Source organism: Macaca thibetana, chromosome 5 (assembly GCF_024542745.1).
Source record: "Macaca thibetana thibetana isolate TM-01 chromosome 5, ASM2454274v1, whole genome shotgun sequence".
Classification (NCBI taxonomy): domain Eukaryota; kingdom Metazoa; phylum Chordata; class Mammalia; order Primates; family Cercopithecidae; genus Macaca; species Macaca thibetana.
Window position 1 is genome coordinate 153,722,838 of NC_065582.1, and position 18,351 is coordinate 153,741,188.

Sequence of the window (18,351 nt, forward strand, 5' to 3'; positions counted from 1 at the left end):
CCAAATGCTATGACCATGCTATAGTGCCATAGTTTTTTATATCATTTATGATAAGCCCTTTATTAAGAAGAGTTTTACTGGAGTTTATTAAGAAGAGTTACTGGAGTAAAATAGATACTATGCTCTGGGAACTGGAGTTCTAAGACTTGAATTGAAATTCCTATTATATCAAATACTACTTAGGTGACCCTGGGTGAGATATTAAGATTCTCCAAACTTCAACTAAGGAAGGGTAGGGTAGGAGCTAACGCTATGAGCTCTGTCATTAAATCTGGGTTTGATGCTTCTCTTTGTCAACTGTGTGACATAGGTGACACAGTATTCTCATCTATCAGTGCAACTTTGTAAAAGTTATTTTACTTTTCTGTCCTTTGATTTTCTCATCTATCAAATTAGGATAATAATAACACCTACTTTAGAGGACTATTGGGAGTAGAGTATTAAATACATTAATACATGCAAATAGTACAGTGTCAGCCACTAATAAAGTACTCATTAAATATTAACTATTAGTGACAAGCATATGAATGAACATCTGAGATTAATCCATATAAATGTATAAATCACCTGAGAAAAGTAAAACCCTTTGCTATAAATAGAAACCCTGCATGAGTAAAAAAGCTTGGAAGGACATATTAAAGGGTTACTGAAGACTATACTTCTTGAATTTGAACTTTCTGGATTTAAAATACTTTTCCATTAATAGTATAAAATATACTCTGTATCTATAGCTATAAAATATATATGCAAATGTAAAAACAAGTTAGGAGAAAGGTAACACTTAACATGAAACTACTGGAGCAGCAATGCATTTAGTGCATCAAATAGTTGAAAGGAAGTGTTGTTTTATTAGAGTGCCTTTAAAAGCCATTAGACTATTTAAAGACAGTTCGTTTCTTTAAGTGTACAGAGACTGATGCACTATGGAAAGTCCAAGCAAAACCTCTTCAACCACTTTCTTAATGCCACTTTTATTCCTAAATAGATTATTTTTTCTGAAAAATGCCAGAGGCTTAAAAGCCAACTATTACATCCTCTTAGTTGATAAGATTAAGGATTTTCCTTAAGATAGAAAGAAGATTATTCCAAAATATTGGAAATATACTTCAAAATGAAAGAATTATTGCTGTCAAAATCTCTGTGTGGATTGCATCTTGGTATGAAATACTTTATTGGATATTTCCTGAGGTTGAATACTTCTTTTATGTCCAGGAGAATGTTAAAAATAAGCTCCTTATTGTAAAGAAGAATAATAAAAAAAATTGCCTACTATCAATTTTGAAGAATAGCAACTGAAAAACATGTTGAAACCAAAATGATGAATGACTGGCAGGGGAGAAGAATCTAGAAATGGATGTAGCAGAATGATCTGCCATAATGAAGGGCCTTAAAAGTGAGTGAACATTAGATCATGTCATTAGGGAGAAGTGTTGCCCAATTTGCTCTGGTTCTCCATCCAGTGCTCGAATATAATGAGAAGAGTATGGTTGAAGCAAAGAATATTGTAAATGAGATAAGACACTTACAGTGTGATGGGCTCATATAAGTTATTAATTCTGTATCAACAAAAATGAATTGGACATCAGAAAACAAAAGTTCAAATTCTAAGAGAAGTCCTTTGTTGGGTGTTCTCATCAAATGCTATGATGTTTAAGGCAAGACTCAAACTTAAGATAAAAACTCATAAGACTAAAGATACCCAGACAGAAGCCCTATTTGAAATACTGTATGAAAATGACAAAGGATGAATCACTGCTAAGGGAATGAAACTTGGCAAGGACAAAATGGCAAGGATAACAACCGCAACTTTGTTAGCTTGTAGGTTTCTCTGAACCATAACAATACCATGGGAGAGAATGGAGCTCAAAATAATGCCTCCAAATTTGTTAGGATTGGCTAGGTACCCAGGTTGGACTGGTTCAGAAGGAGGAATGTATCAGAATTTGGAGTGAGAGAAATAATTTGGAGCAAGGTGCCCAACACAAAATGAAATTTTTGTCTGAGTTAGTGCTGTCACCAGACTATTTGCATCTTTCTATGGACATTATTGAAACTATACTCTCATCTTTTGCAATACATAAAAATTAGATCACAAAGAATCATCAGATATTGTAGATAATTCCTAGAATATTCTGGCCAGCTGCTTTACTAAAGGCTTACTCCTCTTACAGCTGTGATGGTATGCATAATGATCTTGCATTGGGTCAGACACTCTTGTCATGAAAGAAAAGTGACCTTTATGACACTTACAATTCTGAAATGTTATAATGTCCCAATACTCTGAATGCATAATACTTTCTCCTTTACTTGCCATGGTCAGAATATGTTTTCTCTTTGCCAGAATGAAATCTGCAATCATAATCATATGGGTAGTTACAGCCAAGGCATCCCCAGAGATTCTGGCCATCACAGGAACAGCTGCCCTTCTGACTATATACAGAACCTGGGCAAAGATTTAACAGTTCTGCTTAGATAATTTTATCTTATTTTGTGTTGGCTCAGGTGCCTCACAAACCGAAGGGTAAGGCACAAATCCCTATGGACTGGAGTAGATGGGGAGCAATTTTTTCCACCTGATGAAATAATGCTGCCTTTCCTTGCCCCCTTTATGGGAAATAAGGTGGTAGGAGGACAGCTAAACTAAAGCAAGGCTTGTTTAAATAGCCACTAGGTAAGGTGTTACAAGTCCCCAATGTGATAGAGAGAAAGTGTATTTCACTATGTGGAAGTTAAGAGCCTGTTGAAGTCTATCTGAGTGTGAATCTCAGCTCCATTCTGTCTAGTTACATAATGTCTGGCAAATCATTTGGACTCTCTAAAATTCAGTTTTCCCCTCTGAAAGCAGGAAGTAATTATAATAGTTGCTTTATGGAGTTATTATGAGGCAAAAGGATAAATAAGTCATAAGCATGCTAGGCACAGTGCCTGATGCAGAATACACACTCAACTAATGCAGTCTTTTATTCTTGTGACTCATCTGGGTGTTGTTATTCCTTCCCTTGATAATTAGGAGTAGAGTATATTTTGAATGTGGTAGTGAATGCTGGAGGACAAGCCTGAAGAAATCCTGCACTGATGCAGGTCTAAGCCTCTTAGTTTCAACTGTCCTGTTCCGCCAATAAATTATAGAAGTCTTATTCCTGATTAGAAATATTATTGCTCCAATGATTATAAAAACTTTGAAAAGAGAATTATACTCATGTACATTTATGCTTCACATAGTGGACAATTGATCAATAATTGCTGAGTCAGGAATTTCTAGTGGGCACTGTAAACTTGCAACAGTTTCCTATGCAACTGAGAATAATTGAGAGTAACTGTGTTTAAACAATATAAATGATATAAACTGTTAAGAAAAAATTTACCATTACATATTCTAATAGGCTTCAAGCAAAATTATTTTCACACGATGTTGAAAAATAGATTTTTGAACAAGAATAAAGCACTTAGTAAACATAAAGTGGTAGATAAATGCCAGAAATATGCAAAATTTACAAAGGAATGTTTTGAGTAGTCTCTCATCTATCAACAATACACATCATTATACGTTATAACTTAATGGTGCTTTTCATTAAACACCCTGCTTCTTTGAAAAATGACAACATTATAAGGTTAAACTCCCAGCGTAGAGCAGATCTGGTGATGTGTGCTAATTAACTATTTTTTAATCAGTGCACTCAAAAAGAAGGAAGCGAAAAAATGTCTTGCCTGCTTCTCAATTAGTGTATTTTGCTCCTTGCCATTTGTTCCCAACTGTCTGTTTTGACTAAACCTTGCATTTCTCTTGCGAGCTTTATTTTTCTTCTTAATGCTGGTTTAAATTAACCTTTTCTCTTCTGTTGTTAGCAATACAACACAACAGTTTATTTATTTATTTATTTATTTATTTATTTTTTTTTTTTTTTTGAGACGGAGTCTCGCTGTGTCGCCCAGGCTGGAGTGCAGTGGCCGGATCTCAGCTCATTGCAAGCTCCGCCTCCCGGGTTTTTACGCCATTCTCCTGCCTCAGCCTCCCGAGTAGCTGGGACTACAGGCGCCTACCACCTCGCCCGGCTAGCTTTTTGAATTTTTTAGTAGAGACGGGGTTTCACCGTGTTAGCCAGGATGGTCTCGAACTCCTGAGGTCGTGATCCGCCCGTCTCGGCCTCCCAAAGTGCTGGGATTACAGGCTTGAGCCACCGCGCCCGGCAACACAACAGTTTAATGTTGGGAAACTAAATAACCACATATATGAAAAACAAGTTATTCATAGCTAGCCCAAGCACATGACAAATGATTGTGCAATGGAAATGCATTTTATTTGCTGTAGCATTTTCATTAGTTTGAGTATTGAATCAAATTGAAAACCAAAGAATAAAACTATCTCATATAATCAAAGATCGTTTTTATTGCAGTGACTATTGCCCCTTTTCCTGTCATGTCTTCTGGCTAATATAAAATCATGTACTGTTATACATAAATGGAGATTTGTGAAATTGCAAAGCTTGTTAACAGTAACTACTTTCTTAGTTTGAGATCAACCAACACATACTTTCTCTTCCTTGACTATATTTTTGACATACTCCTGTCATTCGGTAGAAGAACATTTGGATGGAAAAGTCTTAGAAACTGGCATCATATTTTGTATTTTACATTCTTTTTGACATAATGAACAATTTCCCCCTCTTTTGCTGAAATCAGCACTGGAAAAGATCAAATGCAGCAAAGTATTTTAACAGTTTAAAATTGCCCCTGTCATTATCTTGTCAGTTACATGAGACCTTGAATGTGCAGGGCTATGGAAATCTTTCAAGACAAATTTTCTAGAAGCAATGCCAGGGATAACTGTTTGTAAAATCTAAGAATTCTAATCATTAGAAAGTATGTAGATACCAAAAGTATTAGTTAATGATGGCCAGAAAGCACTGTGACTTGGTTTTCCAAGCATGGTCACTCAAAGAGAGTTTTGGCAACTCAGTCTCTTTATCACATTTTATTTTTATCATCCTCAACTTTTTCTTCATGTCCACCTATAGTTTTAATAACGTGTTCATAAGGAACTCATCTCCATTAAACATGGATTAACCTTTTTTCCTTCAGACTATTCCATCTATGTTACCTTTGCTATAATTGCTGGAGAAAATAAACAGGATTTTGAGATAGAGTGAGGATAAGTTCAGAATCTTCATAATATTTACTTGTTATGTGATCTTAGACAACTTCTTCTCCTTAAAACCCATGCCCTCTTTCTACCTGGCACAATTTACATGCTCAGTAAATAGTATTATTTCTAGTTTCTAAGTCTGATCAAAATTCAGAGTTCCGTGTTACTAACCTGCTTTTGAAAATGTGCTGTATGTAATATAGTACATTTATATACACTTACATTTCCTTCAGTTAATCTAAGCTCATATTACAGCTATCACTTCTCTAGTGATACCTCAGCAAGTAGATTTTTTAGCTTGATGAATCCATTTCTACACTTCCACATCTGGAAAAATAAGTTTACACTTAAAAGACTAAATGTTGTCTCAAAATCCAAACACCAATAGCTCATGTTTTACTTCCAAGTCAATATGCTTCTCGACTTCCACAAATGTGTTAAGTAACACTATTATTGTTCTCTTGTTTGCCAGAGTTCTTAGGAGCAAGACTTCAGATTTTTATTTTTCCTTTGTCTCCTATATTAACTGTATTGTTCTGTAATGTAAGACAGCCTGTTCTTGCACGCTATCTCCTGGATGACTACAGTCACCTTTGCATTCAATGCTACATTTGTCTGGATTTTCATCACTGTGGATCTAATTTAGGGAAATCGTCTTGTAATCACTCATCTTCATCTCATTGAACTTTTTCTGCATTCAAACATTGGGCAGTTTTTCCAATTTACCACTTTCATTATTTAATTATCTTGCTTAATACCTATTAATAATAATTATACCAATTTTTAACTTGTGAGAATAATTAGTAGGTAATATCTTAATGTGTACATTCAGGAAATTCCTTTTAAAGACACTCTGTGCCAGGAGCTGGGGACAGAGAATAAACAAGATACATTGTCTGTTTTAAAGAGCCCACAGTATTTTGGAGAAGACCAGTAACTGTTAGATTTTCAAAAGATAACATATCATCTACTAAGGGAGCACCTGGTGGGTGAGAATGAACTGGTCATTGCTAACCAAAGACAGCTTCTTACTTCTAAATAATATATTTTTAATATTTTTTACATCCTTGCATGAACTAAAATCAAACTCCAGAATTATATAATTTATATTTTATTTCAAGCTATAAGTTATTGAGTGTTTACTATCAACTAGGTATTAACTCTCTTCAAATCTTAAGTAATTCAACATTTGTAATAACATTATGAAATATAAAATACTGATAACCTTTTACAGAAAAGAGATGGAGGCCATAACAACTAAAATAGCTGTTCGATTTAACCAAGTAATAAATATCAGAAATTACATTCAAATTTAGGTCTACATAATTATAAAGTTTACTCTTAAACCTAACAAGCTTGCTCACCTACCATGCCTTTCTGTTCTCTTGCTTCTGTCTAAGCCATATCTGTTTCACATGCCACCCTGTCCAGGAATCCTGAAATTCTTAAGTGGCATTGATTTCTCCATTCTCTAACTATTTGACTTCATATTATTTGACAGATTTGAGAGAGATTGGTGGGCGCAGAACTAGTAATTTACTCTATTTTGGAAAATATTAAAAGCAGGAATGAGCTTGAAGCAACTCTGAAAACAGAGCAGGTAGAAAGAGACAGCATAAGAGCAATTTACATCCCACCAGTGGAACACATAGGCAAATGGCTATGCTGGGTTAGACGTAGGCTCCGTGGAATGTACCCGAGGCTAGAGTCATCAGAAAAGGACACCTTCACCAAAAGATTCACACACAAAAAATGAGGAGTTTCTAACATAAAGAATCTGTACAAAGTAGACCACTGAGATCCAAGGACTGAGATGGAGGTCAGAGGTCAGATGTCTAGCAAAAGGAAAGTCAGGTGGTAAATACCTCCAAGAATAAACACTACACAAACACAGCACACACATACAACACACACATACACACACACACACACACACACACACACACCCCAGAGGAGAAAGAAAGAGCCAATATTTAAAATTCTGTCATGTTTGAGAGCGTTCCACAGCTGGGATAGTATTGGCAATGCATCTACTATATAAATATTGTTATGGATTCTTAATTCCTCATTTCCCTACACCTCTAAAATATACAAAGATCAACCTTGCAGAAGAGAGAAAGAGCAGCTAATGAGCAGGGGGAATGCAACGTGAGAAAGATAATGCGTTTTTCCTACTGGAGGCTTCTAGACCTGAGTCAGGCACAAGCGTGGGAAGAAGATATTAATAGTGTAGGATGATTTGAGACTTGGATTGACCTGGACTTCTGAATGCCTGAAAAATCAGATTATTAGTTCATATTTAATGGTGGCCATTAAAGCTGAGATTTGGTGCAGATTTCCTCTAGGGTTGGGAACTGAAGATTCAGAAGAATGAGTTTATTTGAGATAGTGACTCAGCAGATACTAATATTTGTGGGTTTTATCAAGCTTCAAAGAGTTTAAGATTTTCTTTTCTAAAAGGCTCCTCTTTAATTTGTTTCAGAGAGGCAGGTTTGTTTTCCTTAAATTGGAGGTCATCATGGACTGGGGACTGGCAGTGACTAAGGAAACATGAAGATAAAGGTATGCAGATTGAGGTAGCATGTTCTTCCAGAATTAGTTGGGCAAAGATATGTGTTTTTCCATAGATCAACAGTGACTCTGCAAGAGAGAAAGCTGGTATGGGATTGTCCAGTGTCCTGTCCAAAAGATTCAGAGAGACTCCAACATCAAGAAACCGGTGGTGAATGCCAAATTACTGGGAACTGAAAAAGCAGACTAAATAGATATGTATCTACTCTGGACAAAAGAAGTATAAGAAACAGATGTCCAGAGATGGGACTCTCTGAAGAATCCATGAGAAAGAGACTATTTTAACCACTCTCAGGCCAGGAGAGGATACAGCCAAGCAATCCATATCTCATCCCTTCCCCACCTACAATGAGAAAAGATGCAACCAGGAAGAGAAGACAAAAAGAACTATATGTCTTTCTCAAATGCCAAGAGCTAACAATTTCAGTCCTTCACATTGGGAAGAGAATGTGTTTGCTGGGAGATTTCTTGTAATTAAATGACTATCAATTACCATCTTCAACAATATAATATAATTTCTGATTGGGGACCTGGTTTGCATCATAAAGAAATAATAGTATTGCCTACTTTCAATAATTTGGGAAGCTTTTTGAAGTTTCCATTCAGTGGCATGGGGGTTACACTCGTGAATAAATTTTAAAGGGTCAGTGAGACTGTAAATAAATACAAAAATAAATAGAATTGTATTTCACTCTCATTCTGAGACTTTTGTGTTTACACTGGAATAGCAGTGATCTGTCATTATGCCACATTTTTTTTTCTGTTTTCAATGCCCTGATTTCCTCTCACTCACCACTGACCTATGCCTACTTTATATATGATGAGGTACCTTCAGTCACTTTCTAATGAGCTTGGCAATATGTGGTCTTAGGCAGAGACTTTTTCAGTGTTACTCAAAGCCTGCTGTCAAAGGTTTCACAGCTGGCCACATGGCAAACGCCCGTATTTCTACTATCATCAGTGAAAGAGTGGCTTATTTCCTTTGAGACTTTTCAGGCATGAACTAAGTACAGTTTTCTTTGTCCCCTTAATTTTGGAGCACGCATGTAGGTTTTCATAATTATTCTTTTAAAACATTGCTGTTAACCTTTTTCATACTCAGTGACCACTTTTATAGATCCTGGGGTTGAATAATTGACTAAATGTGGTTGTATTTGGTACAGGATCTGATAGCACTTGTAATTCCCAAACTGTGGGACTTTTGTAAGGAAAAAAAAAAAAGTTGTTACTGATACAAGGACTTAAAGGCTCCTGTATATCTTTCTGAATTTATTTCTTACTACTGTAATTTAAGTTATTTCACACAGTCCCACTAGATTTACTTTTTCCTGGAAAACCTCAATCATGCTTCATCAGGGCTTGAGGTTTTTTGGATGCTTTTGTCTGTAATGTTCTTCCACTGGGTCCTTAATTAAGTGTCATACTTACATCCTGTGAACAGGGATGGCCCTCAGAATCTCTTAATTCTAAAGATGGAAGCCAGATTTGGTTGAGGTTACTGTAAGGTGCCCAATGTCACCCATTAAGGCTTCTGACTAAAGAGCCAGAACTACATGTCAGATGTGCTTAATTATATTCTGTGACTGCATCAGAGATAACAAGTCAATACCTGAATGAGATTTAGCAAGAACTGATGACAATGTGCATATATAATTTTGTACCGTGAAATTCATATACATCTTTGAATATAAAAAGGCACATTTACATTTATCCCTTCTCTTGATTCTGACAGAATCAGTATCTAATTAGTATCTACATTTAGCAGAAGAACTTGAGGCCAAATGTAGTTAGCGACTTCTCCAACGTCAAACAAAATGTAAGTAGTGGAGGTGGAACAGGTTGCTTCACTTGAAATCTCATGTTCTTTCCATTTCTAGCTGGGCTGACATAGAATTCATGAATTTATTCTTGACATACCAGCATATTTGTCCCAAATATTATAATTTGGGTTGAGAAACTAATAATTGAAGAAAAACTATAAAATCCAAATAGAAGACCTCAAACTCCTTTTTTTTAAGGCCCATGGTAATCTTTTTTATCCCAAAAAGGTGCACATATGCAAGGATATTGTAATCAGAACAGCCAGTGGAATTGATGCACTCATTAAACTCCTCAAGCGGAGAGCAATATAAACTAACACAGTGGAAATAAGGTCAGTGAACATAAGGACTGAAACACCTTACAAAGGGAAATTGGTGTGCAGACTTGAAATCCTCATTTTCTACAGCTTGAGAAAATGGTGTCTAGCTGCTAGTTTAGATTAGTGCTGTGTGTCTGTGGTCATGGCATTCAGAAGGTGAGAAGATCACAACTGGATAAGTCAGTAAAAGGCACAGATGTGTCAAAAGAATAGGTTAGATGTTAATAAAAGTACTCATTCTCCAATTACTAGTTGTTTTCTTCTGTTCTGGTACTCCTTATAAACTAAAATCCCAACTTGCTACTCCTCACCCCCTGAAATACTGGCCACTGGCCACAAACACACACACACACACACACACACACACACACACACACACAGAGCCAACTCTGTATATGAATTATAAATACATGGGCACCCTGTGGTGAGGGGTTGACATAATATGAAAAGTGTTTTGTGATTTGTAAAGTGTTAGAAGTTTTAATTCGCGAATGGTTCCACCCTTCTACAAAATGTATTAGGTAGCTATTAGGTGCTGCACACTCTGATATCACTGGGAAAGGAGAGGTTTCAAATGAGCTTCCTGCCCTTAAGGGGTCTACTGGGTGAAACAGAAGAAAATTGCAGAAGAGTTTGGCAAAACTTCAAGAGTGATATGAACAATGTGCTGTAGGAGCACAGATTTACCCCTAAGGGGATGAGAGAGTTGTCACTGACAGGCATCGTTTGAGATGAGGGATGGCTAATGATAGGACCTGGATGTACTGGGAAGCAGGGAATACCCAGTAGCAATAACAAAGGCAAAGAGTTGTGAAATATCATCATATGTGCAGAGATTAATGAATTCTGTGTGATTGTGACATGGGCTGTAAAGATCGCTGATGAACCTGGAGAAGCAAGTGGTAGCCAGGCTGCAAAGTTCAATAGACCACACTGCAAAAGTTACGCTCTGCTAAGCAGAAACTTACTGATCTTCCAGAAAGGGAGCTATTTGATTATGTTTGTTATTTTATGGTAACTGGGGAAAATAAAGGGAACATGGATAGGAATGGGAGAAGACTAGTTGCAAAGAACTAACTTTAAAAATCAATCCATATGAATTTTATTATTGGAAACATTCTAAGACCAACTCCCCAAATGATCTCTTATGCCTTCTTCAATTTTGCAGATATTTTATTGGAGTAAGGCTTAGGTTTAGGGTTGATCTATGTTACAATGTGAATATTGACAGGTATTGTAGCAGTAGAAAACCAAATTGATCTCTTTGAGTCTCAGGTATCTCATCTGCAAATAAGGGTTTTAGGCCAAATAATTTCTGAAGACCTGCTTGTTCAAATATTTTATAAGTTACAGTTTTTTAAGGGAACTTAGCACAGTATCACAAATTGCTGTGCAGGTTTATTTAAATACACCCCAGGAGAAATAGATTTTGTCTGTGGGCACGTGAGCGGAGCACAGTGAGGACAGCTGAGTAACAATGTCTTGTCCTATCTTCAATTTTGTGCAAGAAGCTAACAGAAAATGAAGAATACCTTCCACTTTGGAAAATTCATATTCTTATTAAAAATAAATAAAACTATGCATTTTCATTCAAATAGTTGTACTGATCTCAAGCTGATTTTCCTTAACAATGACTTCTTCCTAGGATGGTCCAGTTAGTTACAATCATATAGAACATCATCTTATGAATAAGAGGGCTTCACTAGGATTCAGATTAGATTCTAAGCTTTACCTTTGAGGAGATGGGTGTACTTTAGAGCTGTAATTTTATGATTTCTCCTTAGTACATTGTGCCTCAATTTGCTCAATTGTGAGATAAGAATGATGTCTGCCATACCTAATTTCAAGAGTGGGTGTCTTTGTGAATATACCTTGAGAAAATGCCGAAAGTCTTAAGTTTTTATTACTGGTAAAATTTTCACAGTTCTGTACTTTTTCCCTGGAAAATGTCAAGGCATCAGGGAATCACATAACGGAATCAGATACAAGTTACATACACATAAGGGAATCAGATACAAGTTAGAGATACAAGGGAATATGTTAGATATAATTAGTGCCCACAAAGACTTTCAGAATTCTTCACCTTTCTTCTACAAGCTTTCTTAAGTCAGCAGGATTGTGTGACCTACTGTGACCAAAGAAATTAATGGGGAAACGTTTGTGTATCACTTCCATCCCAAGAACATCCTTCCTTAGGCAAAACCCACCAGCATTTTCTTTCTCTGCTACATCATTCGAGAAAGTCTCATGTTCCAGATGACACGATGACGAAAGTTGCATGGCCAGCTGCCACGTAGCAGCGTGAACAGTAACCTTTTAGGGTTAGAAAGTGACCTGGATCATCAGAAACATTTGTGTAAGCTTAAAAAAATACCAAGAATATTTTGATTTCTTTCCACATTAAACCAACATGACCTTACTCTTGCCTATTCTAAGAGATATTGGGATCCTTTGAGAGCCCAGTTAGTTTGCCTAATTTTCTAAGTGAGAAACTGATTTCCAGAAATAAATAAATAAATAACTGTAAAGTCACATGTCTACCTAGGAGTAAATTTATAACCAACAGTAATATCTGTCTACTAATCTACTGGCTTTTCGCTGATGAAGAACTTATAATTTCTTCAACACAGTCCTCTTACAGTTTAAGATAAAAAAATATTTTGTTATAAGGCTTGTACCACATGTTTCATAAAACAGAAAATATATACTATTGTGCATGTTTTAAATATAAGAGAACTTATTTAACTACAATTTTCAAAGCAATCATTTATCAGAGAGGACATTTCTGTTTGTATTCAACCATAAACAAAGCCAAATGAGTATCAAACTCCTTTCATTGGTCTCATTTACATGGTGCTTCAAACTAACTGGGAAAAATAAACTTAATGTTACATATCATTTGACAGATACCAAGTGAAGTAATTAATGATTCAATATCAAAGCAGGAGGAAATGATTTGTTTGACTGTAATAAGCTGAGAAATATATATATATCTCTATCTACTAAAGTAAAAATTAATGTCTTACTAAAGTTCCAGAATTAATATGATGTATTTTCACTTATGCTAAAGTCAATAGACATGAATCATCATTTTAAATTAAATCCAATGTTGTTGTGCTAAAGTATTTTTAATATGCTTTAAGAAAACTTGGTTTGATATACCAGCATTTTGGCTGGATTAAGAATTAAACTAGATTTATCAAAATTGCCAACTTTAGAGTCAAATCTGCTGAGATATTATCACCATTTTCTAATAAACCTTAGATGATATCCTGCTGCTAAAAATATAATTAATCAGAATGATAATTATAATAATGTTTTATCTGAAATGTTCTATATGTATTAATGAAAGTGAATAAAGTAAGACTCTTGTGATAACTTTTAACTTACTCTGTTTCAATAAGTACCCAACTTATTCTTCTTTGAAAATATAAAGGTCAGAAATCCTCTTGTATTTCTTGAGTAATAAAAATTATTTGTCCTTATCAGGTCTAAGACACCAATCATAACTGCTATTGTTTTAAAATTTTATATATTAACTTGAAAACTGTGGATTAAAATGTGGTGCTTATATAAGCAAAGCGTACATGCTCTGATTTATAGTTGGAATAAGTACTCTACTAAATCCATCTGTATATTTTCGTTGTCTTATCCAGATGTTAAAATTGGAGGAAAAATCTCTAAATTTTCTACCTTGCTAAATCTAAGAGTTTGAAAAGTTGTAATAGAAAAAGTTAGTAACTCTGTTTTCTTGCTGTTTTTTTCTTTTTCTCTCCCCCCTTTCTTCTCTCTTTCATCTATCATGTATGTATAAATATATATATTATTTTCATATTTTTAAAATAACTGTTGTGTGCTGCCCCTATTGTTCTTAGATATGATTAGCTTTCCATCTGAAAATACAATGTTCAATAATTCCTCTGTGGTTCTTCACTTTGACACATGCACTCTTAGAAAAGTGTGCTATATAATCAGACTCTGTGCTAAATAATCTATAGAACAAAGATGTCTTCTGTAGGACATTCCAAGGCCACCAAGGCTGAAGTTCATGGAGTATAAAGCGCTTTTCTTTCCTCAGAAGACTAACACACAAAAATCAACATTGAATGAACTATTTACGTGTAAATCTTATTCAAGCATAGTTCTCCCAGGAACAATCATTGAGATTCTTTGTACACGTTTCTGCAGGCAATATATTAAGGCCAACTAGTTACTAAAGTTGTCGATTTCTTTACCTTGGCAGAAAAATACCAGAGGTAAGATTTCTGTTTAAAAAAATATCCTGAAGCAGGAGTTATGTTGTCTTAAACTATTCCAATGTCCCTGTGGATCTGCATATAATGATACCTCATTTACTTAGTTCTCTAGTAATGAAGCTACATTATAACAGTCACCTGACAAAAAGAAAGAAAGAAAGAAAGAAAGAAAGAAAGAAAGAAAGAAAGAAAGAAAGAAAGAAAGAAAGAAAGAAAGAAAGAAAGAAAGAAAGAAAGAAAGAAAGAAAGAAAGAAAGAGAAGGAAGGGAGGGAGGGAGGGAGGGAGGGAAAGAAAGAAAATAAAAGAAACCAGCACATTTTTTTAGAAATTAAATAGCCTGGGAGTTGAGTAGATTGAGGGAGTGTAAGGAGTGGTATTTTTTTTCCACTTAATGCAACTCCTGACATATAACACCAAGGAAATATACCTGGAAATCTAAATAGGTCAAAATCAGCTTCCAGATGTTTAGCAAAGCAGAAAGCCTAAACTCCACAACACAAGCAGTTGCAAAGCCTCCTAAAGTGACACAGTTCACCTGAAGATGAGAAGTGCTCAGAATCCAGAGTCCTCACCCTGTCTTCTCATCTTCAATACTCAAAACCATTATTGCTTCAAAGACGTAAGTAAGCATTACTCACATAAACTTTACCATATCTCAATTTTAATATTTGTATTATTTGTAACTCACGTAGTTCTATCAAACCATAAGACATTAGTATATAATCACTCTACGGTTGACAGTGAAAATCAATCACATTTGATAATCTGGGTAACAATAAATAATTCTGTGTAGAGTAAAATGTAATGCGTTTAGAATCAGATTTTTCTTTGAATTTCCCTCTGGTAGAAACTGAAAAGCGTTTACTTAAAATTCTTCATGCTCCGTTTCTACCTCGGGAAAATTGGTATAATAAAAGTTACCTAAGTTTTCTTTTTTAAAAAACATTTATGGAAAAAAAATCTGTATAAAGTTTTACTATTGTTATCAGTATCAGGTTCTCTATGCATTGTAACAGTCTATATATATATATACACACACACACACATATATATATATAAATATATAAATAATAAGTGGCCTCCTTTTGGGACTTAATGAAAGCTTATGAATCTGGGCAGTGGTTGAACTGTTTTCTGCATGTCAGGCAGAATTCTAAGAATATTCAGCAATAGCCTCAGTCTTGAGTAAGCCCCTCCCTTTGGAATGTGTCTGGCACTAGTAAATACAATGGAAATTGATTCCTGTGATTATATTGTGTAATATCATTGAACTTAAGATAGGAAAATCATCTACATGGGCCTGACGTAGTCGGATTAATGCCGATCAGTGGGTATAAAATTACAGTTTTTGTGAGATTGATAAATTCTAGAGATCTGCCGTAATGCATTATCTCTACAGTTCATAATACTGTATCGTACACTTGAAAATGTTCAGCGAGTAGATCTCATCTTCACCATTCTTAACACAATTAAACAAATTATTTTTAAAAGCAGAGAATGTTCTCTGGCTGATGCTAGCAGGGGAATGGGAAATGTAAACCTAAGAGTAGTAATGTTAAAACACTGGTAAGTAATGAATTCCTCTAAATTCCCCTGACTCATATTCCTCTTCATTGTAAAATTGCAAAATTTTTCACCAGCCAAAATCACCTAAGTCTCATTCATTTAACCAAATCAAAGACCATCACATAAAAATTAAAGAGTGAGTTAAAAGCTGTGTGTGGTGTCTCATGTGCTGCATATATCCTTAAATATAGTTTTGAGATCTATATTTAGAAAGGTGCACTGATTTTTCACGTACTCCTCCTGGTTGTGATTTAGGCTTGATAAAGATTGATTATATGCATGATATCTGTTTTTTCCCTCTGTGGATCCTCATCTTAGTTATTTTAAGCCCTTATTTTCCCTTTCAAATGAAACTGAGAGTATGCTGGGTTTATCTTTTATGTCCAGTCCTATAAGTTTACTTTGTTATTTCTAGCAAATACTTTTTTTTGTTTTTTTGCAGGGGGTGACGAGGGGTAAATACATCCCTCTGCAACAAAGCCTTCTGGAAATCCTGGTAAGGATGTAAGATGTTCACTTGTGGTTTTTATAAATCTTTATAATTACCTTGTGAACAATGCAAAGAAGTAACTTTCTATTTCAGGAGACAAAAAGTTTAGGTAAAGTTCAGAAAGGCCTCACATATCAAATATAAGACTTGCAAGGAACCTAAATAAACCTTTTGATTTCGGCTTTTCTTATTGTAAAATATGACATCATATCGGTTTACCAATGTTGCAAGGGAATTTCAGAGAGGTTAAATCAGACTTTTCACTGCTGCTGTATCATTTGATGTAAAGAGTAGAAAGTAGAGGATAGAAATGACATACTGTGATTATTAAAAAAAAAATAATCTGCAACAACACACAGAAAATTCAGAAGCCTGTGCCATTGTGGCAGTATTTAAAACAATGTAATGAACATCTGTGTACCTATCTTTTGCAAAATCCTGTGCTAAGTACAGAGAATAGTAAGATAAAGATGAACACAAATAGACCCTTGTTCCAACAAGTTCATTGGTATTAGGATAAAATAAATCAGCATGATGACTCAATTATTTGATAGCAAGTGATAAATGACCTGCGAGAGAGAAAACAGGCAATAGGTTCAGAGTTAATTTGGAACAATTCTTGCTACAGTGGCCAGGAAAGGACTCAAAGGAAAAGGAAAATTTGGTATAGCGCCATGAAAGTTGGAAAAATAATAAATAGAGAAGAATGAAAGTACCCATGAACAAGTTAACTTCTTGACCACTATATTTACGTAGTAAAGTATTAGATTCTTCAGGCTAATGTGTCACTTAAGGAGAAAGGCTTTTCATTGACAGGAATCATTATAATGAGATCATGTTTTCTGATTTCTGAATAGTCTGGCTTAATATTTATGATATCTTGTGTTTATTTTTCACACAACAATGATGTTTCTCCTCTATTTCCAGAATAAGAAGTCTGTGAAACTCATCATGTAACAATGATGACAATAATAATACCAAACAAGTAGCATGGATTTACTACACACCAGCCTTTCTTTGAGCTAAGCACTCTACATGAATTCTGTCTTCATGTGTTTAAACAACACCTGGGCTTTGAGAATTTCAAGACTTTAGCAATGTTGATGCTGCAGTTAGGACTCAAATCCAATATTTCTGATAAGAACACAAGCCATGTTCTCACTACTTTTATAAATAAAGCTATTTAATTTGAATACCTGTGGGCCTCTCTGAAAAATGGGTAAACTTAAGAGATAAAAAAAGTTGAAAATAATCCAGTCCAGTGGTTTTCTAACTACTGTAGGGAGCAGGAATGGGAGAAATGCATGGGCAAGAGCCCAGACTGAATCATGTTTCATGACACAGATTTATCCATGTTACTCCCACATGCAAGTCACATCCATTCTCTCCTACGGTTCCCGCAAATCTCATCCCAGTATGTATCAGATCAAAGTCCAAAAATCTCATCATTTAAATCAGTTTCTGGCACAGATAATGTTCCTGAGTGTAACTACTCAAGTACAGTTCCTGGGACAAAAATTCTTTTTATTTTCAGACATATGAAGAGCCTCACCACTATGTAATGGCAGGGAAGGCATAGGATATGAGTTAAAAACCATCTAGTTTAATAATTGAGAAATAGGAAGCAAAAATAAGCCCCTATTTAATAACAGATCTGAAATCCATTTAAAATAAGGTTGAAAATTCCTTATTAGAGCCCCAGGCTTAAGAAAAATTCTCTATGGCTCTCCACTCCACCTTCTGTTCTCTTGGTTCTAGCTTCTGAGTCATCTTTCCTTTTATAAAAGTGAGCATGCCCGCCGAGCGTGGTGGCTCACTCCTGTAATGCCAGCACTTTGGGAGGCCTCGAATGGCGGATCACAAGGTCAGGAGATCAAGACCATCCTGGCTAACATGGTGAAACCCTGTCTCTACTAAAAATACAAAAAAAATTAGCCTGGCGTGGTGGTGGTCACTGTAGTACCAGCTACTCAGGAGGTTGAGGCAGGAGAATGGTGTGAACCCGGGAGGTGCAGCTTGCAGTGAGCCAAGATTGTGCCACTGCACTCCAGCCTGGGAGACAGAGCCAGACTCTCTCAAAAAAAAAAAAAAAAAAAAAAAAAGTCAGCTTTTGTTTCCATCTGAGCAGGTGATCAGTGTGCTTTCTGCCAGTAGAATTTTGGGGACTCCACAGCCTCCTTTTAT

General features: G+C 35.4%; 1 long non-coding RNA gene across 3 annotated transcripts in view; it reads left to right on the forward strand.

The window, feature by feature from the left end:
• LOC126955667 (uncharacterized) overlaps positions 1-12,796 on the forward strand; it is a 97,843-nt gene extending 85,047 nt beyond the window's left edge. For 2 of the 3 annotated variants that reach the window (XR_007726033.1, XR_007726034.1), the window contains one exon: positions 11,251-12,796. This is a non-coding gene — a long non-coding RNA (uncharacterized LOC126955667). Of the gene's footprint in view, positions 1-7,625; positions 8,410-11,250 lie in introns of those variants that run through there. The other variant, XR_007726035.1, reaches the window with a different exon arrangement.
• The last annotated feature ends 5,555 nt before the right edge of the window (positions 12,797-18,351 follow it).